The following is a 25,539-nucleotide window of genomic DNA, read 5'->3' on the forward strand; positions in this document are numbered from 1 at the left end:
CTGATCCTAACATGGTTTAAAAGACAAGGGAAACAAGAAAACAGGTGAAGAAATAAAAGCCCTACAGCTATTAGGATGTAGCTACTGCAAGGCGCTCACTCTCAACCTGTTACAAAAGCTCTTACCAATTCTTACCTTGCTCAACAGGAGGGAACGGCAACCAACAAGTCTGCAACCATGGAATGAAGTGTATCGGTGCCATAACAACAACATCTATCAAGCTGTAGTCGAAATATGTGGAGCTATAGGTGGGCTGAAGCAAGGAAGTACTAGCACCATGTTAGTCATAAAAGCAAGCTGAATAATCGTTCAATGGTGGTACTGTGCTGGTCCTAGCCTAGACCATGCTAGAGACGCGAGCCTAGGCACAAAGGAGGTCACAACACACCACCGGAAACAATGGAGAAGCACAACGAACAACCCCCCTTTTTTTCTTTTTCTTTTTTTCCTGTTGTTTTTTTCTTTCTCTTTTTTTCTTTTTTTCAGTGGATCCTCAAAACTGATTATATAAACAAAAAGACTTCACAGGAGTCACACACCACACAAACTTTCTCTCTCTCTCTCTCTCTAGAGTAAAACCAAGCCAAAACGTATATCCAGGACATGGAGAGTTTGAGTATAAGTAGGACTACTGCTGCACAAAGATGTACTCAGATTTGGACTCACAATAGCAACCAGGCAGTTGTCAATTCGGACTAAAAATCGATTCCAACTCGAACTCAACACCACGTGGGATTCGGTCTCCAACTCAGATTCCTACTCGGTCTTGAACACAAGGATGTATTTGGATTCAGCCAACAGAAGGTTTATATGTTAGCACACAGCCGTGACTAGAATATGACAAGAACTCGAAACTCTAAAGGACAAAAACTAAGACTAGCAACTCGACCCAACCGATGTAGCCGACGACTCAATAAGCCCTAACTAAGCAGTGCTAGCAAAGGCTCAATGGGTTTATAGGATCGCGGGTAAAACTAATCTACTATATTTTTTTTGGTTTTTCTGGACTATAGGAAAAATTAGAACGAAGGATTGGAAGACTCTCACCAATAAACCTTGCTCCGATACCAACTGATATGATCCTGCTAGGGTTTGTTCCCGATCTTTCGATGAGAGGTATGGGATAACTCGATTGATGGATGGAGACGATGTTCACGGCCCGACTACAGCCTTCCAAGCTATGCCTTAGCAACCGATACACCACCTCCAATGGCTGCCGCGATCTTGTGGAGCGCGTCACCCGGCCACTAGGGCACTCATCCTGCAAGCAATCGAAGAACTAGCAAGAACAAGTATAGCAAGTATTGAATTACTAGATGTAGATGAAAGTTTCAAACTCAATCTTAATCAAGGTGGGGTTTCGAAGACAAGAAGATAGGCGGCTGATCTAGCACGCGCGCTTACAAGCAAGTAGTGAAAGCTAAACTTGATCTAAACAAAACCCAACTATTCTTGGTGGCGGCTAAGGAGTATATGAAGGTGGAAGGACGACCACCAAGGTGTTGGGGTCGTTCTCCAACCCTAGGATGCGTCCCTAATGGACCCAACTTGATATATGGCCCATTGGACCAAACTAAGGTGACGTAGCACCTTGGACAGACAAGCCCTTAGTCAGAATTTAGTCATTGTGGCCACCTCAAAATAGATATGGACTTGATTCTGGATCCATATGAAAATAGACTTCATTAGGATTCCATGAAGTACCTGAACGCCCCAATCCGAGTCCGTATGCGACCGTGGTGACCATCACAAGTTGGAGCTATCCTGGAGTCCGAATTCAGCCTCCGTGAATCCTTGTCCCTTTCGGTCCTCTCCTTGGTTCCTAACCAAAACAAGAGTGCACGCGTCTCCATGGTCTAAATATGATGGACAGGAACTCAAGAGTGAACTTACTTGATGATTAATGTGATGAGCACGGGCACGAGTAATAGGATCAGAAACTGGTACTCGTGTCGGCGTGGATGTATCATTGGAGTTGATGTCCTCATCATTAAGGAACAAGACATGTTGAGTTAATCAGGTAGAATCAAGCAAAGTTGTAACTGAGACATGTTTGTTTCGTCATTTATGTGAATACTAAGATCAAAGGGAAGCTTTTTAAATAATGACCATTTACCTTAAGATGTTACCTTCATCATTGGAGCATGATGACACCATGTGATGAAGGGTAGACGACTATTGACGGTAGTTACCAACCATTATAAACATCAACATAACCCGAGATAATGCATGAAAATGATCACCAACATAGATTTAGGGGTTTAAACTAACAATTTCCATAAGTTTTGGTGAATCTATGTTTTCAGCAGGGTTTAATGAGAAAACCATCAAGGGGGATCTACATGTCAAAGGAAAAATTAGAATTCCAACGTGAAGCCAACTCCAAAAGGTTCCAGAAGACTCAGGAGGACTCCGTGCCGAAGCAAAGGTCGAGAGGCTACCAAGTGGGGTCGCCCGGCCCACTAGGGGCCCACCTATCAGTCTTATCGCTATGTCAGTTTCCCACCGCCTCCTAGGATGCATCTAAGCCGTTGCTTAAGTCCATTTGATCCAAGTGCTCACGTTGTGTCCTCAGGGCTATATAATCCAGCCCCTCCTCCACGAAGAATCAAGTCATCAGAACATAAGTCAGGGCTAGATAGAAAACTAGGGTTTCCAGAGATTAGAGATTAGAGCTCTAGTTCTTCAAGTTTCTAGTATAGATTAGCTAGCAAGTTTCAACAAGAGTGTGGGCTATTGCTTAGGATTATGAATCTACCATCTGGAGACTGGTATAGCCATTGTATCTCTATATTTATGACTTTGTGCTACTTTAATATTATTGTGTTGCTATTTATTATGTTCCTAGTTTGCTCAAGTTGTATGCTTGATATAGTTATGATTAATGATGAGTTTATGCACATGTTCGCGAAGCGCTTAGCTCATTATGCGCGTGAGTTAAGTGGTTGACACTATATAAGCATGGTGCTTAGATATTGTTTGCTTGCGGATGCCCTCTATACTCTGGGTCATGTGGTAGATCGCGGATGTGACACTCCCATTGAGTCCTTTGTAGTCCACTCCTCGTTTGTAGAGCATGTAGAACGTGATTGAGAAGGTAGACAAGCTCTATTCTTGATCTTCCATAGTAATGTTCCTTATGCATAGATCCAACGTTAGTTATACTATAGATGAGAGTGTATATATTAGGGTGTACAAAAGACTTAGTAGATAAGTAATGACTTAGGAATCTTTTGCTCTTAACGAATCTCCTGCTTAGCTATACTATATTTTATGAGTCTCTATTTCTATCTATGGGATAACACTATTACCTTACACTTATCATTTATTTACCCTTTAATTTACCCCTGCAATAGCAGGAGAGTGATTATTATCATAAGTATGCATATTTGTTAATATCTCTATGACAACACCACTCCATAAGCTCCTCACTATGGTAAAAATGTAAATAACGATACCTGGTATACTCCCAAGTGAAATGCTATAATGGTACATTATCTGTGCGCTTGCGGATACTTTAATATATACAATTTTCTCTAAAGTTTACAAGTGTCATTAATAATTACCAACCACACATTTCTGGCATTATGCTAGGGATGACAACCTAGTAACAAGTGATGCTAAGAAACGCCAACAAGTATTTCTAGTGCTGTTGCCGGGTAGGGGCACATGGCTAAGAGAATTGACCAAATAAATACTTATTGATAAAATCATAACCTCTGCCTTAGTAGGCTTACCCTTGTTTGTCTTTGTTCATATCTTATACAGGGTATTGCAGACTTGGTTGTGATTCACCAACAATTTCCAATTAGAATCAACCAAATCAAGAGGAAGCTCAACACTAGTTCCTGAAGTCATGGCTGAGAAGACTCTGCATGAATTCTCTACTCCAAGCACTGAGAACATCCGCACTGGACCAACACTCAAAACCAATAACCTTGAGTTTGAGCTCAAGCCAAGCCTCATCAGCATGGTGCAGGCTACTCCATTTAGTGGAAAGGCATATAAAGATGCTAGTGCTCACCTTCAAATTTTTCTAGAGATTAGCAGCATAGTTGTCATCAAGGACATTGCTCAAGACATCATACAACTCCACCTATTTCCATTCTCACTAGTGGGAAGAGCGAAGCAATGGTTCTACATCAACAAAGATCACATCAACACATGGGCAAGAGGTTCAAAGGCCTTTCTAGAAAAGTTCTTCCCTATAGGCAAGACAAATGCCTTAAGATGAAAGATTTCAAACGTCCAACAGCAGAAAGGAGAAACCATTCTAGAAGCATGGGAACGTTTTCAAGAATACATTTCAGGTTGTCCTCATCATGAGATGGAAGTTGGTTGCTCATGCAAGGTTTCTACCATGGATTAACTCAGAAAGCTCATGAATAACTCGATGCCACTGCCGGAGGATCATTTTTGTCACTCACCCCTAGAAAAGGTAAAATTCTTTTAGAAAAGATAGCCTCTAATCAAGGCTGGTCATCATGCAACATACAATCATGTAATAAGAGTGAAGAAGTACTAGAAGAGGTGTGTGCACTGTCAACTAAGATGGACACACCGTTGAATTGGCTTGAACAGCGAGCCAATTACAAGAAAGATCGTTAGACTATTCAAGATGCATTTAATGCTCAAAATGTATGTGGAGAATATTTGGGGGTAGAATTTCCTGAATATCAAGAGGATGAAAACATCGTCAACAACTCTTCTCCACAACAACAGAGACAACGGTGGAATAGACAACAATGGTCGACTTACCAACGTAAGTACCCATGTAATTACTCTAATACCCCAAAGCAACCATCCTTGAGAGACCTAATCTTAGAATAAGCTAGGATTAACGAGAATATTTCTAAGAAGCTTGCTTTTAATGATAAGGTCCTAGAAAGCATAAATACTAAAATGGATAGTTTTTCTTCTGCTATAAAAGACCAACTTAGCTATAATAAAAAGATAGAATCACCATTAGCCCAGTTGGTTGCTGCTCTGTCTGTTGCTACTAACCTTGAGAAGGTAAACGCCATAACTACAAGAGGTGGCAAGTCTACTCATGATCCACCATATCCAACAAGGACAGAAATTGGAGAACCAAAATAGATGAGCAGTTTGAGACATCCTCAACAACAAAAGACCACTGCCTTCCATCGAGGTAATCAGGTTAATGGAGGAGTGTAGTGTGTCCATCCTAAATACTTCACCTATCAAGAAGAAGGATCCAGGATGTCCCACTATCGATTGTTCGATCGGAAGCTAAAACTTCGAGAATGCGTTGTGCGATCTTGGAGAAAGTGTTAGTGTCATGCCCAAAAAGGTCTTCGACAAGCTCAACTATTCAACACTCACACCAACATCAATGTGCTTGTAACTAGCCGACCAATCGGTCCGCTATCCTGCGGGAATCGCCGAAAATATTCTGGTAAAAATACAAAACTTTTTCGTTCCCATAGATTTTGTAGTACTTGACATGCAGGAAGGCATGAAGACAACCCTCATTCTTGGGAGACCCTTTTTGAGCACTACAAATGCTCACATTGATGTCGGAGCCAGAGAAATGAAATTCCATATCTATGGGAAGGAAGAGCGATTCGCCTTCAAGCCAAGACCGGAACAATACTCTAATTTGGAGTGGCATGAAAAACAAGTGCAACCGTTAAGGTCTCTATCTCTGGGACCGACAGATGCACCTGAAGAATAAACCCGAACGGAGAAGTCTGGTTCAGAGGACTCAAAATCCTAAACCCTCGCTGGGAGGAAGATGAGCAAGCTGCTAGGCAAGATCAAGCGGGTGACCTCGTTTCATTCAACAAGGAGTTCATCATCCTAGGCGAGTGCCGACATGGATATCAATCCTCCATCCCCCGCTGTTGGACAGTCATCCTGAGTTGCCCCTACAGAGAAGAATGTTCTACTCCAAGAAAAGCAGCTGAAGCTCTGAGGAGACTGAGAGAAGGACATATACAAGATGTTGAAGAACCAAGATTTTGTCCTTACTCTGTCCTATGATCTAGCCTTGCTCCAGTCCACATGTATGAATTCTGAATTTGATCTTATCTTTAAGACCGTAGGATGGGAAAATGCCTGGGATATTGATGAGCAAGGGTGCAAGCTTCTAACCATTGAATTCCTATGTACATTGCAACCTACCGACTTAGAAGTTTCATTTAGGTTTTTTTGGGCAGGAATTTTCTATCCCTTGGAAGAACTTTAGTGAACTTCTAGGATTTCATTCACAATCCATATTAGGTGTAGATTCTGCAAGTTTTGTAGACCACGTAGAATGTGATTGCGAAGGTAGACAAGCTCTGTTCTTGATCTTCCTTAGTAATGTTCCTTATGCATAGATACAAAGTTAGTTATACTATAGATGATAGTGTATATATTAGGGTGTACAAAAGACTGAGTAGATAAGTAATGACTTAGGAATCTTTTGCTCTATATTATATTTTTTTTGAGTCTCTATTTCTATCTCTGGAATACCACTATTACCTTACACTTATCATTTATTTGCCCTTTGACTTACCCTCCAATAGCATGAGAGTTATTATTATCATAAGTATGCATATTTGTCAATATCTCTATGCCAACACCACTCCATAAGTTACTCCCTATGGTAAAAATATAAATAACGATACCTGGTATACTCCCGGGTGAAATGCTACAATAGTTTATTATCTATGCGCTTGCGGATACTTTAATATATACAATTTTTTTCTGAAGTTTATAAGTGTCATTAATAATTACCAACCACGCATTTATGGGATTATGGTAGGGATGGCAACCTAGTAACAAGTGATGCTAAGAAATGCCAACAACAACTTTCGGTGGTCCTTTCCTTCCTTGCATCTTGAGTTGTTCATGAGCATCTAGTCTCATATGTTGCACTCCTTTCTCACTCTTTCATCATGCCGTCTTTTGTTCTTTCTTGGTATTTTGATCGAACCTTTAGCTCCTCTCATTATTTCTTCTCTGTATGGGATTAGTAGACAATACATACCCGAAGGAGTATACAAATGATTCAAAGTAATGATAGTGTTGCCATGGAGTTAAATGTCAATATGTATCCCATGTTTTAAATAATATGCCTTTGTTATTCATCACTACTTCACATTTTCAACAAGGTTCAGGCAAAGATGTGCAAAATTGTTTTGAAGAATACCTCAAACCTTGATTTGTTTCTACGAATGATCTCCTAACATTCCCAATAAAATTTGAATATTTGCCTGCAAGGGTTAGTCCACATATACAACTAAATTCTATACAAGTATGTTTTGATTTAACAATTATGTTCGAATAATATTCTGAAGCATACTTATAATAGAACAAGAAAGTTTGAAAGACTAAAGAGATTCATTCAAGTAGAAACAAGAATATGTATGGTGAACCAAAGGAGTATGATTATTTAAATTTTTACTTGTGATTTAGCAGTTTAAGCATGGCATAAAGGTAGAGATAACCAAGACAAATTAGCAACATGTTTTGAGATATTTTAAAGAACTCCATCCCCCAGACCTAAATTTTGCAGAGTGCAAAACCAAGTTTGGATGATAGAACTCTCATATGAATGTGATTCAATGTTGCATCATGTTTGGTTGAACATACCTTATGTTTTTATCCTTCCTTTTTTACTCAGATGATTAGTGATAGAACTAACTGAAGGAGGTACGTCCGATTCACCTATTGGTGAGAGCTCATGGTCCATTGAGCAAGACCTTTCCTTACATTAAGCTTTGTCTTTGCACCATCTGATGAGGATACAGACTATTGCATGCTCTTCTTCTATCAACCTTTCTTGATTTTTGTTGATTCTTGGTTGATGACTTGGGGTCCATTGGAGATGCAAACTCAAGTTGTTCCTTGGTTGTCTTTATCCTCTAATAGCGTGGCAGAGAGTTCTTCTTCGTTGTTTGTTAGTGATATGCCAGCCATCTTGATAGTCGAGGAAGGAACCTCATTGGAATTTGCATGAAAGCTTCATCACCAATGACTTAGGGATGTCTTGGTGTGCCCATGGTTGTTCATGATTTCATCATGGCGTGCAATCACCTATCAACAAAATGTCATCAATCAGTGGTGGTCTGTCGACGGAGGAGTATTGAATAGTTGAGCTTGTCGAAGACCTTTTTGGGCATGACACTGACACTTGCTCTAAGATCGCACAACGCATTCTCAAAGTTTTAGCTTCTGATCGAACAATCGATAGTGGGACATCCTGGATCCTTCTTCTTGACAGGTGAAGTATTTAGGATGGACACACTACACTCCTCCGTTAACTTGATTTCCTTGATGGAAGGCAGTGGTCTTTTGTTGTTGAGGATGTCTCAAACTGCTCATCTATTTTGGTTCTCCAATTTCTGTCCTTGTTGGATATGGTGGATCATGAGTAGACTTGCCACCTCTTGTAGTTATGGCGTTTACCTTCTCAAGGTTAGTAGCAACAGGCAGAGCAGCAACCAACTGGGCTAATGGTGATTCTATCTTTTTATTATAGCTAAGTTGGTCTTTTATAGTAGAAGAAAAACTATCCATTTTAGTATTTATGCTTTCTAGGACCTTATCATTAAAAGCAAGCTTCTTAGAAATATTCTCGTTAATCCTAGCTTATTCTAAGATCAGGTCTCTCAAGGATGGTTGCTTTGGGGTATTAGAGTAATTACATGGGTACTTACATTGGTAAGTCGACCATTGTTGTCTATTCCACCATTGTCTCTATTGTTGTGGAGAAGAGTTGTTGACGATGTTTTCATCCTCTTGATATTTAGGGAATTCTACCCCCAAATATTCTCCACATACATTTTAAGCATTAAATGCATCTTGAATAGTCTGACGATCTTTCTTATAATTGGCTCGCTGTTCAAGCCAATTCAACGGTGTGTTCATCTTAGTTGACAGTGCACACACCTCTTCTAGTACTTCTTCACTCTTATTACACGATTGTATGTTGCATGATGACCAGCCTTGATTAGAGGCTATCTTTTCTAAAAGAATTTTACCTTTTCCAGGGGTGAGTGACAAAAATGATCCTCCAGCAGTGGCATCGAGTTATTCATGAGCTTTCTGAGTTAATCCATGGTAGAAACTTTGCATGAGCAACCAACTTCCATCTCATGATGAGGACAACCTAAAATGTATTCTTGAAAACGTTCCCATGCTTCTAGAATGGTTTCTCCTTTCTGCTGTTGGACGTTTGAAATCTTTCGTCTTAAGGCATTTGTCTTGCCTATAGGGAAGAACTTTTCTAGAAAGGCCTTTGAACCTCTTGCCCATGTGTTGATGTGATCTTTGTTGATGTAGAACCATTGCTTTGCTCTTCCCACTAGTGAGAATGGAAATAGGTGGAGTTGTATGATGTCTTGAGCAATGTCCTTGATGACAACTATGCTGCTAATCTCTAGAAAAATTTGAAGGTGAGCACTAGCATCTTCATATGCCTTTCCACTGAATGGAGTAGCCTGCACCATGCTGATGAGGCTTGGCTTGAGCTCAAACTCAAGGTTATTGGTTTTGAGTGTTGGTCCAGTGCTGATGTTCTCAGTGCTTGGAGTAGAGAATTCATGCAGAGTCTTCTCAGCCATGACTTCAGGAACTGGTGTTGAGCTTCCTCTTGATTTGGTTGATTCTAATTGGAAATTGTTGGTGAATCACAACCAAGTCTGCAATACCCTGTATAAGATATGAACAAAGACAAACAAGGGTAAGCCTACTAAGGCAGAGGTTATGATTTTATCAATAAGTATTTATTTGGTCAATTCTCTTAGCCATGTGCCCCTACCCGGCAACGGCACCAGAAATACTTGTTGGCGTTTCTTAGCATCACTTGTTACTAGGTTGTCATCCCTAGTATAATGCCAGAAATGTGTGGTTGGTAATTATTAATGACACTTGTAAACTTTAGAGAAAATTGTATATATTAAAGTATCCGCAAGTGCACAGATAATGTACCATTATAGCATTTCACCCGGGAGTATACTAGGTATCGCTATTTACATTTTTACCATAGTGAGGAGCTTATGGAGTGGTGTTGTCATAGAGATATTGACAAATATGCATACTTATGATAATAATCACTCTCCTGCTATTGCAGGGGTAAATTAAAGGGTAAATAAATGATAAGTGTAAGGTAATAGTGTTATCCCATAGATAGAAATAGAGACTCATAAAATATAGTATAGCTAAGCAGGAGATTCGTTAAGAGCAAAAGATTCCTAAGTCATTACTTATCTACTAAGTCTTTTGTACACCCTAATATATACACTCTCATCTATAGTATAACTAACGTTGGATCTATGCATAAGGAACATTACTATGGAAGATTAAGAATAGAGCTTGTCTACCTTCTCAATCACATTCTACGTGCTCTACAAACGAGGAGTGGACTACAAAGGACTTAATGGGAGTGTCACATCCGCGATCTACCACATGACCCAGAGTATAGAGGGCATCCGCAAGCAAACAATATCTAAGCACCATGCTTATATAGTGTCAACCACTTAACTCACGCGCATAATGAACTAAGCGCTTTGCGAACATGTGCATAAACTCATCATTAATCATAACTATATCAAGCATACAACTTGAGCAAACTAGGAACATAATAAATAGCAACACAATAATATTAAAGTAGCACAAAGTCATAAATATAGAGATACAATGGCTATACCAGTCTCCAGATGGTAGATTCATAATCCTAAGCAATAGCCCACACTCTTGTTGAAACTTGCTAGCTAATCTATACTAGAAACTTGAAGAACTAGAGCTCTAATCTCTAATCTCTAGAAACCTATGGTAGAACCTCCTAAATTATAGGGCCCATATGCACCTGTCATTGTCCAATGACCTCTGACGACTATGCATATGTTCCCGGTAACTTAAGAAGACTATCGGGTGTCCTCAAAGAACCCTGAATCGTCCACAATTTTCCGAGCAGGATCCCATTACAAAGTCATTACAGTATTACAATAGCTTATTCATTAATATACATTAGAGTAAAATAGCGGAAGTCTTACAATAACATAGTTACAAAATAGTTGTTTTACAAACTAAGTACGATTATTATTACAAACCATAGTAGTGGAGTGGCATTAGTAACATAAAACAAAACACGCAATTTAAGTACCCTGCCCAAGGGTCACACAGTTACTTATCATCATCGATTTGAACAACAGTCATGCAACATGGTCCAAAGCAGACCCATGCATGAGACTCACCTACAACAAGGGTTTAATGAACCCTAAGTACAAAAGTACTCAACAAGACTTAACCGGAATAAAAACTGATAAGACTCAGGAATGCAGGCTCAGGGATTCAAGGTAAGGCTTTAGCAAAAACATAATTCTTTTGCGTAAAAGCTCTATAACAAGATTCTTTCAACATTTAATTCATCATAAATACCATATATGAATCTGCCATGATCCGTAATGAGATCATGAACTTCATATCAAACTCTTTCTCAAATCCAACTCAAGTTTCATTTATTAACTACGATGATGAACAGTGAGTTGAGTCTCCATAACCGAGGAGCAACGATGATTCAAACCGATTATAACCTAGCTGGGGATTCCCAACCACACGACATATGCAGGTCTCTGACCTACATATACCAACCCACCCTCAGATCCTCTAAAACAAGAACGGGTCCGCACCACCCGAGAATATAGTACTCCACCATTCTAGCCCATTGCCACGTGGGTACACGCTACTCTCGCCATCTCTCCACTCCCAGTGCGCGAGTAGCCATTGTCATAATAGAATAGCCAAGTTAAGGCTTACCAGAGTATGTGATCGGTACTACAAAGTCTCACCTCATGCAATTCAACAACAAACGTGTCTTAATCGACACAGGCAGAAAGAACCCACTCACAAGACCTCCATGTCTTGTGGCTCCCATACACCGAGTCCACCCGGTCTAGATTTATTACTCCACATGCTCATATCTCATGATAACATAAATAACCAGTCGTATCCAAGAAACCATTTATATCTCACAGGTGACCGGTAATCACCTGACTTTTATCGTTATAAGCATGGCTAAGCATAAATAGGCATTCTTGGATTGAAACGGGTAACAAGGTTGATATGGAAAAACAAGATTGGTAATGCACCAATTAGGTTTCCACTCAACTCCTAATCACTTAATGCAGTATAGAAAAGAAAAAGCGATATAAATTTGTAAAACACAAGGTAGGTTTAAATGCATCTGGGGCTTGCCTTGGTTATGGAAATAATCAGGTTCCGTAGACGTTCCACAGGTATCAAATCCGACCTCAACAGACGGATTAACTTCCTCAACAACTTGATTGACTACCACATTCTCGCTTTCATTTACTACACATAGTAACAATGCCATGTTTAATATGAAGCGAGATATAAAACATGATGCTTGACGATGGATGCAAAAATTAATAACTTGAATACAACTTTCCTTCGCGGTATAGTTGCAAACCAACAACTAACTAAACATTTTCATAAATTCAAACAATTACTTTAAGTATCAAGAATTATTTTATACTAATGACCCAAGGTCATCACTCAATCCAAAATTCAAACAAAACCTAAGTCATTAAGGTTTACTATTTGCTCTTATGAATTAATTATTTAATTCCAAATTATGAAATAAATCAATTTCTTCCAAATGAGCTCAAAATTTTTGTGAAGACTCACCATATAATAACTAAGTGGAAAAACAATTTTCATAATTTTTGGATAAATAATAAAGCCTAGAAAAATCATGGAAACCCATTTATTAATTAATTAGAGCAATTTTTATTACATTTAAAATATACTGAAAATCAACATTTAATATTTTATCTAAATATTTTACATCACAGAGAGGTCACACAAAAATTTTCATAATTTTTGGAGCTCTATTTAATTCTACACAAAAATAACACATACTTACACTATTCATCCATTTCTGCAAAATAGAAAATCCATTTTCAAATCAAACCGACACTGACAGCGGGGTCCCACCTGTTAGCACCATTCTCCCGCCACAGCAGCGATGACCGCGTGTTTGACCGCTGGTAACTCGCCACCGGTGAGGTCTTCGGCCACGGCGAAGGAACCAACACATTCCCCACATCACAACGCATCGATTGAATGTACTAGCTAGATCAATTACAGTGGGGTTCGAGCTTGACGCCAGCCATGGAGGCCACGATGGCACGGCTGCGGCATGCCAGCAAAAGGAGGACGGTAGCAGTTAAACAAAATGCTTGGGAAGTCTCAGGAGCTCACCCCGAACACGCTTGAGCTGAAAGATGGACCGGAGGAGCAACGGAGAAGCGGGTCGACGATCACAGCAGACACGGCGGCGAAGCTGACGTCGACGATGGTCCTCCGGTGGCTGCGGTGGATGAATGGAGCAATCAAAGGGCCACATAGCACTAGAGCAACATGGTGAAGCTAAAGGTATGCTTAGCAAGGGCAGGGACAGACCATAGAGCGCTGGCCACGGTGAATCGAGGTTGACGGCGATGCTGCTGGCCACGAGGAAGAACGATGGCGCGCAGCGTGTCCCGGCAAAATCAGGCGACTAGGATGGGTCGGCTAGGTTCGCAAGGAGTAGACAAAGCTGTGGCAAGCTTTGCTACGACTGGAAAGGCGCTACGACGATGGCACGGGCTCGTCGGAGTTGGGCGGTGGCGAAGGGAAAAGCAGAGGAAGAAGAAAGAACGACGACGACGGCGTCTCGGCCTTTATAACGTGGTCAAGGCACACGAAGACGATGCACATCAGCTTCTCCACGCTAGCGCGACGCTGAAGAAGGCCACGGGTGCGACTGGAACGCCGAGGAAGCTCACCGACTGTGAGGTGTCGCCTGAAGACACTGTTCACAGAAATTACCGAATTGCCACTCATCTAATTTCCCAAATTACTCCCAAATTTATATAGTAACTCAAAAATCTCTAAAAATAAAAGTTGTTACAAATTCAAAGTTCTACAACTTTGCTTTAACAACCATACCCAAATTTTGTCTATATTTTAAAATGTAAATTTAAAATCAATAGGGGACACTTTAAGAACTTATCGCCTTTTCAAATTACTTCAAATTTTTCATAACAACTTTGAAAACTCCAAAAACCAACTTTGTACACATTGACAAGCTCTACACTTTTGTTTTTAAGCTTAACCACAAAATGTGCTTAGATTTTGAATTAGGTTTTCAGGGTAGAATTTAAATACAGAAAATTAGGGTTTTCGGAAATTCCAAATCAATACAAAGATTTTGAACTTGATTCAAACCATACAATTCAACACATATCATCATAAAAATAAACTTGTTTTAGTGGATGCATATCAAAGTTTTCACTAACACATGAATGATGTGCAATGCATATGATGACATGGCATGTTTTAGGGTTTAAACACCAGAGGTGTTACAATCCTTCCCCCTAAAAGAAATCTCGTCCCAAGATTTAAAGTCCGAGGGTAAGTAATGGAAAAGGAAATGTGTCGAGCGAACACATACAAAACCTATCCATAAAATAGCTAAGGTCTCTTTACAAAACACGATTTGTAACGACAAAGCATAACTCACATTATTCTATATTGATGTAAGAAATTCTAGAAACTGTTCTAGCAAGAAATCTTTGGATTCCCAAGTAGCTTCTTCTTTGGAATGTTGATTCCATTGTATCTTGTAGAACTTGATTGTTCTCCTTTGTGTGACATGGTCTTTCTGATCCAGAACCCAGATAGGATATTCAGAATAGGTCAAATCAGGTTCAAGTTCCACTCCTTCCACCTCAACATTCTAATCAGGCACTCGAAGACATTTCTTTAATTGGGAAACATGGAACACATCATGTACAGCTGAGACATGTTCTGGTAACTTCAAACAATATGCCACCTTTCCACACCTCTCCAGAATTTGAAATGGTCCAATATAACGAGGTGCCAACTTGCCTTTAACACCAAAATGGGTAACCCCCTTCATTGGTGACACCTTCAGATATACAAAATCTCCTTTGTTAAACACCAAAGGTCTGCGTCGTTTATCTGCATAACTCTTTTGTCGAGACTGAGCTACCTTCAAATTACTTTGTATCTACCTAACCTTCTCTTCTGTTTCTTTCACCAGGTCAACTCTAAAGAACCATCTTTCCCTGGGTTCAGACCAATTTAGTGATGTTCTGCATCTACGACCATAGAGTGCTTCAAAAGGAGCCATCTTAATGCTCTCTTGATAACTATTGTTGTATGAGAACTCAGCCAAAGGCAAACATTCATCCCACTTATTGGAATAGTTAAGGACGCAACACCTTAACAAATCTTCAAGTACTTGATTCACTCTTTCAGTCTGTCCATTAGTCTGTGGATGATAAGCGGTACTATACAGAAGTTTGGTACCCAACGAAGCATGCAATTGTTTCCAAAAGTTGGAGACAAACTATGTACCTCTATCCGACACAATGGTCTTTGGTACCCCATGTAAACTCACGATTCTTGCTAAATATATCTTGGCATATTGGATAGTAGGATATATACTCTAGACTGGAAGAAAATATGCTGACTTAGTTAGTCGATCTACAATAACCCATATTGAGTCAAAACCTTTAGATGTCTTGGGTAGACTGACGATAAAGTCCATACTAATATCCTCCCACTTCCAAGCTGGAATAGGCAATGGCTGTAACTCTCCAACGGACCTCAAATGTATAGGTTTTACTTTTTGACAAGTATCACACTTGGCTATATACCGAGCAATCTCTATCTTTATTTTGGTCCACCAAAATCTCTGTTTCAAGTCATGGTACATTTTATTACTTCTCGGATGAATAGATAACTTGGTTGTATGTGCATCTTCAAGAATTGACTATCGCAACTCAGGAACCTTTGGTACCACTAGGCGATTCTTAAACCATAGCACACCTGCATCATCTATCCCGAAGCATGCTGCTTTTCCCTTCCTGACTCTTTCTTTGATATGGGTTATACCCATGTTTTCTTTCTGAGCGGCAATTATCTGGTCTCGAATAGTTGATTCAACAGTTATATTGGTCAAACTACCTTATTGAATTACCTCTATATTCAACTTTTCCATCTCTTGACATAAAGTCAGATCCATTGTTTTTACTGTCAGGCAATTACAATGACTCTTACGACTAAGTGCATCTGCAACCACATTTGCCTTACCAGGATGGTAATGCACCTCCAAGTCATAATCTTTAATCAATTCTAACCATCTTCTTTGTCGCATATTCAATTCCGATTAAGTAAAGATATACTTTAAACTCTTGTGATCTGTATAAATATGGCAAGTATTACCAAGCGGGTAATGCCGCCAAATCTTCAAAGCATGGACAACTGCAGCTAACTCCAGATCATGGGTTGGATAATGTTCTTCATGTCGCTTAAGTTGTCTAGAAGCATAGGAAATGACTCGGCCTTCTTGCATTAGTACACATCCAATACCAATTTTAGAAGCATCACAATAAATGTCAAACGACTTCTCGATATCTGGCTGTGCTAACACTGGTGCAGTGGTTAACAATCTCTTCAAAGTCTAGAAAGCTTCTTCCCATTCAGGTGACTAGGCAAACTTGGCTTGGTTCTTCAACAATCCCATGATGGACTTGGATATTCTAGAGAAATCTAGAATAAAATGACGGTAATAACCTGCCATTCCCAGAAAACTTCGAACTTGATGAACAGTGGTTGGTGGTTTCCAATCTAGTATATCCTTAACTTTGCTTGGATCTACTGCAACTCCTTCAGCGGACAAAACATGCCCTAAGAACTATACTTAATTTAGCCAAATGTCACACTTACTGAACTTGGCATACAACTGATGTTCTCTTAGGCGGGTCAGAACAATTCTGAGATGTTCCGCATATTCTTTCTTGTTCTTAGAATATACTAAGAGTCATTAATAAACACCACTACAAACTTGTCTAGCTCAGGCATGAATAATGAATTCATCAGATACATGAAATGAGCTGGGGCATTCGTCAAACCAAAAGACATTACCTGGTACTCATATAATCCATATCTGGTGGTAAATGCCATTTTGGGAATATCTTTAGGCTTAATTTTGATTTGATGGTAACCTGACCTCAAATCAATCTTGGAGAAAACTTTGGCTCCAGCCAGTTGATCAAAAAGTAAATCTATCCGAGGTAAGGGATATTTATTCTTAATGGTCACTTCATTCAATGGATGATAATCAACACACAATCTTAGGGTCTCATCTTTCTTTTTCACAAAAATTGCAGGACATCCCCAAGGTGATGAACTAGGTTGGATAAACCCTTTATTAATCAACTCTTACAACTGAGTCTTCAACTCGACTAATTCCTTAGGAGGCATCCTATAAGCTCTCCTAGAGATCAGAGTTGTTCTGGGTTTTAGATCGATGTTAAACTGAACATCCCTATCAGGTGGTAGACCGGGTAAATCTTTAGGAAAAACACCTAGAAATTCACCAACTACAGGGATATCTCTAATCTCCTTGACAGAAGGTGCACAAACTTTTTCCACTAATCTCTTTAAGATTGGAAGTTGGATAAGAAGCTGAGAATTACTATCTGGCAAACTCACCCTTATTGTCCTATTCAGAGTATCTACAAAAGCTTTATGCTGACACATCCAGTTCATTCCCACGATCACATCTATGTCCTGATCCTTTAGAATAATCATGGTGGTGGGAAAAATGTGCCCACCTAGGTTTATAGGTACCTGGTACATCATTTTCTTAGTACACAGACATCCCCCGGACGACTGTATATAGAAACTTTCCTTTGTTTCCCCAATTAGAATTTCATGCTTTATGACAAAGGTTCTATTGATGAATGTATGAGATGCACCAGAATCAAAAAGCATAACTGCAGGATGATCGGCGATAGGAAACATACCCAGCATCATAGGTTCCCCTTCTAGAATCTCCCCAGCTTGAATATAGAAAACATGCCCCGTCTTCTTTTCATTTTTGCCCTTCTGAGCATTTTGGTTGTTGTTCTTGTCCTAAGCTTGACCCTGTTGTTGATTTCTAGGAGCCTTCTGGAAATTTGGATTATACTGCTTAGGATACGGACATTCCCTCGAGAAATGACCTGACCTCCCATAATTGAAACATGGGTAATGGTGGCCTTGGGGTGTTGGAGCACGAACACCAGGAACATTTGACTGTTGTGAGTTTGGATGAGTCATGGCAGGACGAACATTTGGTTGTTGACCGGCTTGGAACTGCGGCAGGTGATAAGGAGGACGATAGTGATTCACTAGATGATAGATTATCTTCTATCTCTTTTGATTGCCACTGAAAAACCCAGATGGCACACTCTTTTTCTTTTTAATCTCCTTATGTTGCCGATATTTCTCCTTGGATGCAATAGCAATGTTGACCGCCTCATGATATGTGACATTGGTGCAGATAGTCATCATGGTCTAAAGTTTGGTATTTAGGCCATGCATGAACCACTTCTTTTTCTTGGCATCGGTGTTAACATGCTCATGTGCATACTGTGAAAGGTGATTGAACTTGCCCACATACTACATGACTGTTTGATCACCTTGCTTTAAAGCAAGAAACTCATCAAGCTTCATGGCCATAACTCCCTCCGGAATATAATGGGCACGGAAAGTAGTGTAGAACTCGACCCAAGTTAACTGAATACCTACTGGTTGCATAGCCACAAGTTTGCCCACCAAGCACCTGCTGCACCTCTAAGCTGTTGGGCCACAAAAATAGGCTTTTGAAACTCAGTGCATGGAATGAGGTCAAACTTCTGCTCCATGGTATGAAGCCAATCATCAGCTTCAAGTGGCTCATCAGCCTTGGTAAATACTAGTGGTCGTGTACCCGTGAAGTCAACATATGTAGCTTCTTGCCTGTGATGATTACGACCATGGTTCCCTTGCATCATATTCTGATTGCTTTGAGCTAACTCCCGAAGCAATCGAGCATTATCTACAGTCACATTGACTAGTGCTGCGATAGCATCAGCCAAATTTGGTGGAACTGGTGGTGGATTAGGAATACCATCCTCGTCTTGCGAAGAACCAGGAACATTCGAACCCCAAGTATGACACATCTGTTCATGATAAACCAAACTTTATTCATAAACATTTATTGAACTGTTAAAAGAGCTTGCTACAAACACATTACACTGGGCTCACTTATTTATACACAAGCCTTCACTTAAGCAAGACTACCCAACTAGACTAGAACTCGCTATATTACAACTCTACTCTTCTCCTCGATCACATCAAACCTTGGATCAGTATCCATTCCCGAAATATTTCCACCTTCATTATCACTTTTGTTGACCATCACTACTTCTTCTGGATCTTCTTCTTCCTCTTCTGGTTCATCATTATCTGCTATGATGACACCTGGGTCCATTACATCTGCCTAGGGCTCATGATTTGGATTCAGGAGATTGTTCAGCCTATGGACTTCTTCACGCAGATTGGTATAATATTCTTTTAAGTCTTCTACATAGAACTCTAACTCATGAGCTCGGGCTCTAGCTACATCTTCTCTATGCCAAGCTTCATTTCTTCCTTCCACCATACGAACTAACATACGCTCACAGTTCTTATGAGTAGTGGTGCGACACCTCAATTGATCCTTCAACTTGCCCACCTGGATGGCATCCAAGGTTCTATCTCTAGTAGCCTATGCTAATTCTGCTAAAAGCCTCTATATCTTAGCCTGGGGATCAGGTCTAAAGCTGCTACTGCTAGCACCATCACTCCTAGGGGCAAGCTAGTGACGAGGAACTCCTTTGGGTCCAACGGACTTACAGGGCGTTATCTTGGTACGAGCCATACTGTAGAAAGCAAGATTTCAAAACAGTAAGATGATCTGATAAAAGTCTCAAAAGCAGCAAGGATGGATTACACAACTCAACCCAGACTCACTACTCAACCCAGACTTAGAGGGAAAGTAAGTAACAAGTGGATTAATCAAGATGCATGAATCGGCCTTACGAAACTTAAACATCAAAACTCATATTGTACATAAACAATAGTTCTTGTTATATAGGGCATAATAAGATTACTACTCCACCAAATAAAACCTTTTTAATCAAATTAGGAATGGCGAGAATGAATTAAGATAAGTCAGAAGCAATTTGGGCCAAATTAACAGATTAAATCTATTTGCCCCAAACCATTTTGAAGTTTTTGTAAAACAATACTACAAAAACTTTGTAATGGTGCTCTGATACCACTCTATGGCAGAACCTCCTAAATTATAGGGCCCATATGCACCTATCACTGTCCAATGACCTCTGATGGCTATGCATATGTTCCCAGTAACTTAAGAAGACTATCGGGTGTCCTCGAAGAACCCCGAATCATCCACGATTTTCCGAGCAGGATCCCATTACAGAGTCATTGCAGTATTACAACCGTTTATTCATTAATATACATCAGAGTAAAATAGCAGAAGTCTTATAATAACTTAGTTACAAAATAGTTGTTTCACAAACTAAGTATGATTATTATTACAAACCATAGTAGTGGAGTGGCATTAGTAACATAAAACAAAACACACAATTTAAGTACCCTGCCCAAGGGTCACACAATTACTTATCATCATCGATTTGAACAACAGTCATGAAACATGATCCAAAGCAGACCTACGCATGAGACTCACCTGCAACAAGGGTTTAACAAACCCTAAGTACAAAAGTACTCAGCAAGACTTAACCAGAATAAAATCTGATAAGACTCAGAAATGCAGGCTCAGGGATTCAAGGTAAGGCTTTAGCAAAAACACAGTTCTCTTGCGTAAAAGCTCTATAACAAGATTCTTTCAACATTTAATTCATCATAAATACCATATATTAATCTACCATGATCCGTAGTGAGATCATGAACTTCATATCAAACTCTTTCTCAAATCCAACTCAAGTTTCATTTATTAACTACGATGATGAACAGTGAGTTGAGTCTCCATAACCGAGGAGCATTGAACTTGAAAGAACCATGAAGTGAGGAGTTCATCTGAGCAAGTCTAGAATATTGTTTTTGCTTTTGATTTTCTATTGTTTTGTTTCAAGTTAATTTGTTTTAGGGATTCAACAAAAGTACTCGTATAAAATAGGTTTCTCTGTATAATGTGAGATGTATCTGGCCTGGTCAAATTTATAATGCTCGGACTTTCTTGCGTGCATAGGAAATTTTAATAGCTATGTGGCTCCCTAAGGAAACAAATCTGAAGAATGTACATGTGACAACCATTGCAATATCAGCACTAAGAGCAAGTCTCGTAGTTACAATTTGTTGAGCATGGAGTAGCTCAGGTCATTTGGTTTCTATTTATTTTTTGTTGCCTTGGTGTCTTTGTTAATCTTTGTTGAACTTTTAAGAACCTTGCAGTGAGTAGCATGTTTCGCCTCTGTCTAATGTAGAGCAGAGGAGCCATTAATGTTGAAATGTTATTGCACATGTAAGAAAGTCCGACCTATGTACATTTGAACGCGTATAATAGTATCCACCATAGTTTTCCTCATTTTTCTATGATGCTTGTTACTGTGTCGTTTACAATTTTAAGTTTAGCTAACTTAATAGTAGCATAGCCTAGTAGTACAATATGGCGGGTGTATTGTAGTGTTTTTGAAGTGTCATTTTTGTGTATTTTGGAGTGCCCTCATCAGCATACCCCATGTACCCATGACATCAGAAATCAATATAAGTATTCTACTACAACTTAATTAACGGATGAAACGGCGACGGGAGCGGTAACACCACGGTAAACATGTGTGCACCAAACAAATAATTTAATTTGCAAACAAAACAAAGATGGCACACTAGTTTAGCTAAAATAATGACAACATCTATCATTGAGGAAATTAACATGTCCATAGACAAGCAAACAACATTAGTCCATTCAAAATACATGACAGAAAGATACATCAAATGCAGCTTTATTTACTACTCTGCTAATGAATCCAAGAACAAGGGAACATAAAGAAGATAGAATGGTTTATAGATAAACTATTTTTTAATGCTACATCTAGCATACCAAAAGACATGGGCATGGATGACATGAACTCTTATGTGGTCCATGTCATATGCGATGATTGTTCCATCCTCCCTAGCAAACAAAATCAAATTCCATTATGGGTGAACTGTCATCACTGTGTAGTTTTCAACACAATCCATGTAACCAAATCTAATATTAATCCTTCCAAACAGGATCCACATGCTGAGCATATGCTTCAATGTCCAATTATTAGTACCATAGTCTTCAAGGATCTAGATTGAAAGCTTGAAATCATTGGGACCAGCAACAGTACATACACACAAGTGACCCTGAGCTTCATGCATGGAGTGTTGAAGACCATTAGGCCTATCAATTTTCCTCCATGTGTTTCCCTCCATATCCACAACAAGTATCATAGAGTACCCCCCTAGAGTGTCCCATAATGTGCAGACAACCATTAAGAAACACACTTGGTGATCTGTAAAATGTCACATCAGTATGCTTGCCCCATTCAGATTTCTTATAGATCCATGCTGCAGTTCAGATGAGTAAATTTCTACACCTACGCACATAGTGTCGACATCATATGGAAGTGCGAGGAGCCTATTGGATCAAACCCCAAGTGAACCTCACCAATAGAATGGCCAACATCATGGGTATTAGGTGGTAGTATATTAAACTTCTCGGTCATTGGATTGCAGATGACATAGCGGTATCCATTAGCCCCAAGGTACTAGCATAGGATGAGGCCACTACAGCAATCTGAGATAGCTACATTGTTAATGTTGAGGGCTAGATTTCCAAGGAGGGGTGCATACACCAGGGACGCTGGTGAAATGTTGATTGTTGTTCTCACTGTAATAGAAGAAGCTGGCTATTGTCTGGGGCAGATTCTTATGGTTGTCGGGGTCCGAGATGAGGCATTTATAGGAACGACAGACATTTGCAGCCAAACAAGGAGTGGGTGAGGAGGTGGTGGAGGATCTCTAAAATGACATCCTCCGTGAGACTGGCCAGTGCGTTCCTCTTGTTGGGGGCCTCCTCCATTTTGTCAGTGTACAGAACGATGAGAGCTTCCTCAGTAATGACATCATTGAAGAGGAAAATAATCCAACAAAGATCCATCTATGAAGTCCACAACTCATAACAAAGTGCAACTTTAATAATCATTAACAATTTTTATGGTATGACCTCATCTAAATTTAGAGTAGCACTGTTAGGTTCATAAACCTAGGGTCCTTTATGGATCAGCTTCCCAACAAAGGCTCAGCCCAACAGACAAACATTGCGAGCATCGTGCAACTCATGGGCCAGCCCAAAAACACCTAAATGATAGGCTAGAAGGACAATCCAATCTCTAACCAGAAGGCCTGGCCGAGGAGGAACGGCGTCCGCTTCTAACTCTAGCCCACCTCTCAGACTAGAAGGCCTCACGAAGAAAGAACAACACTCGCTTTCAACACTAGCCCACCTCTAGATGGTCTCTCTGACCAGAAGGCCTAGCTAAACACCACTTCCGACTTCGACCCGTGCCTCCGACTGGGGATGCACCAAACCCCTGCTCACTGATCTTCTCCAACTGGCGCATTCAGAGCTGACTGGGACTAACCGACCAAGAACGCCCGCTCGGTAAGGACCAGGAAACAGACAGAGAGAGTAACACAGCACACTCAAAGTTAACCGCAATAGCAAGGGCCATACCCTGTACACCTGTAGGATAGTACCCTGTGAACTCCCTAGCATGACAGAACGCAAGTAGTGTTGTAGGCACCGACATTTTCCCCTATAGTGTTGTAGGCGCCATCAACTCCCATACCAGACCAATATGGTAAGGCTCCCCCACGTGCCTTTGAGGCATCAACAGTGTTGTGGGCGCCAGCATTTACCATACTACACAAACATGGTAAAACCCCTTACATGCCTCTGGGTATCAACAATATGGCAGGCACCGATGTCTGCCATACCTGAAGAAGACGATGCAACCTCCCACGTGCATCTAACAATAAACAGTATTGTGGGCGCCTACCATCATCTTGTACCAACCGGCATGGGCAGCAAGACTTAGCAGCATACGTACTCTCTCCCTATCACTTGTAAGGCCATCCCCTTCATCTATAAAAGGGGATGCAATCTCTCCCAATAGAGAGATCGATCAGTTCACTTACATTGATTCACCCTCTATAACTTTAGACACTCTAAAGTTATACCGAGCACACGCTCGAACACTTAGCACATAGCGGGGCTCCCATCACTCTTGGCCCTTTAGACCAGAGTCCGACCGAACCTCTTGTACCCTCCATCTTTCTCCTTCTCGTTTGTAACCCCACTGCAAACTTTGAGCACCTAGGCTCAGGAATAAAGTCACCGACCGACTCAAACTAGACGTAGGGCACATTGCCTAAACCAGTATAAACCCTATGTCATTGAGTGCTAGGCCACCTCCGATCACAACATACAATGAAACTACAAATATTTACATGTTGGCCACTTTCTACACCAATAGTTGGCACCGTCCGTGGGGAAGACGTTGTACGTTCAACACTTTTTGGTCATCAGATGGTCCACTTTTCTGCCACCTTCGCCATGGCGGGCTCAAGCAATATGACTCACTTCGGCTCATTAGAGTTTCCCACACTCCCACCTATTGGGATGTGGGTCCCAACTGTCTTCGATCCATCCTAGGCCTTCCTCTTTGGAAGCCTGGACTTTGTCACCGACCGGCTCGGCGTACTACACCTCCACGAGGAGGCAACCATCCCAGTGCCCGTCGAGGGGGCACCCTCCATTGGCTCTGGGATGCACAATGACTTCAACAACAAGGCGCCTATGCTTCATTCTGAGCAAACTCTCTGCTCAAACCCTGCTGTGAGTAATGTGCATACTGTTATTTACTCGCTATTTACTATCCTCCGCCGATTATATAGAGGGACCCCGTTGTCCCTGCTGTGACCGCCATGCGACCGGTTCCCCTATAGCCTCACGTCCCCCATGGATGCGTATGTTTGGGGATTCGAAGGATGCCAGCGCCACCCCCTCTCTTGTCTGAATTCATGGGGATGGCGAGCTATGCCCCCACCTGTTTCCTCAACCTCATGGATGATGATGTTGAGAGTGACGGCTCCAGCATTGGTGACATGGTGCCTAGCCACCATCCATCCTAGGAGTGTGCTATGGCAGACGCTCTAGGACAGCCGCCGGTGGAAGCAGAGTCCTTGCAGATTCACACCCCTTCGGACCCTCATGCAGGACCCTCACACTCAGCAAAGAGCACGGCGAGGAGCTACGACAATGGCGACAGAACCAGCCACCACCCGTGCTGGCATGCTCGGCACACCACACTATGCCCCATGCGCATAAACCGGTGAGCGGCGCTTGGGATCGTGCCTGCTAGGTCTAGCGCAACATCATGGATGGGGGGAACGATCCCCACAATTTGCTCAGGTAGACCAAAACATCACCTCTGCGGCAATGCTTCTACGCGACCTTCCTAAGCTGAATGACCCCTAGGAATAGGTGATCCACTGGAACCTTTGGACACTGGTGGAAACCGCCACCATTCAACAGACAAAGAGCTCCACATCGCGACACTAACTCGTGGCCTCTCT

At 40.9% G+C, this 25,539-nt stretch overlaps 2 non-coding genes across 2 annotated transcripts; one reads left to right on the plus strand and one right to left on the minus strand.

Annotated features, from left to right (window-relative positions):
- Positions 1 to 4,222: 4,222 nt before the first annotated feature.
- Positions 4,223 to 4,329, minus strand: LOC136490456 (small nucleolar RNA R71). Its single transcript, XR_010767737.1, has one exon. It is a non-coding gene; the product is annotated as a small nucleolar RNA R71 (small nucleolar RNA).
- A 4,770-nt stretch (positions 4,330 to 9,099) lies between these two features.
- LOC136490469 (small nucleolar RNA R71) lies at positions 9,100 to 9,206 on the plus strand. The gene has a single exon (XR_010767748.1). It is a non-coding gene; the product is annotated as a small nucleolar RNA R71 (small nucleolar RNA).
- Positions 9,207 to 25,539: the final 16,333 nt, after the last annotated feature.

The sequence above is a fragment of the Miscanthus floridulus genome, chromosome 10 (genome assembly GCF_019320115.1).
Source record: "Miscanthus floridulus cultivar M001 chromosome 10, ASM1932011v1, whole genome shotgun sequence".
Taxonomy (NCBI): Eukaryota; Viridiplantae; Streptophyta; class Magnoliopsida; order Poales; family Poaceae; genus Miscanthus; species Miscanthus floridulus.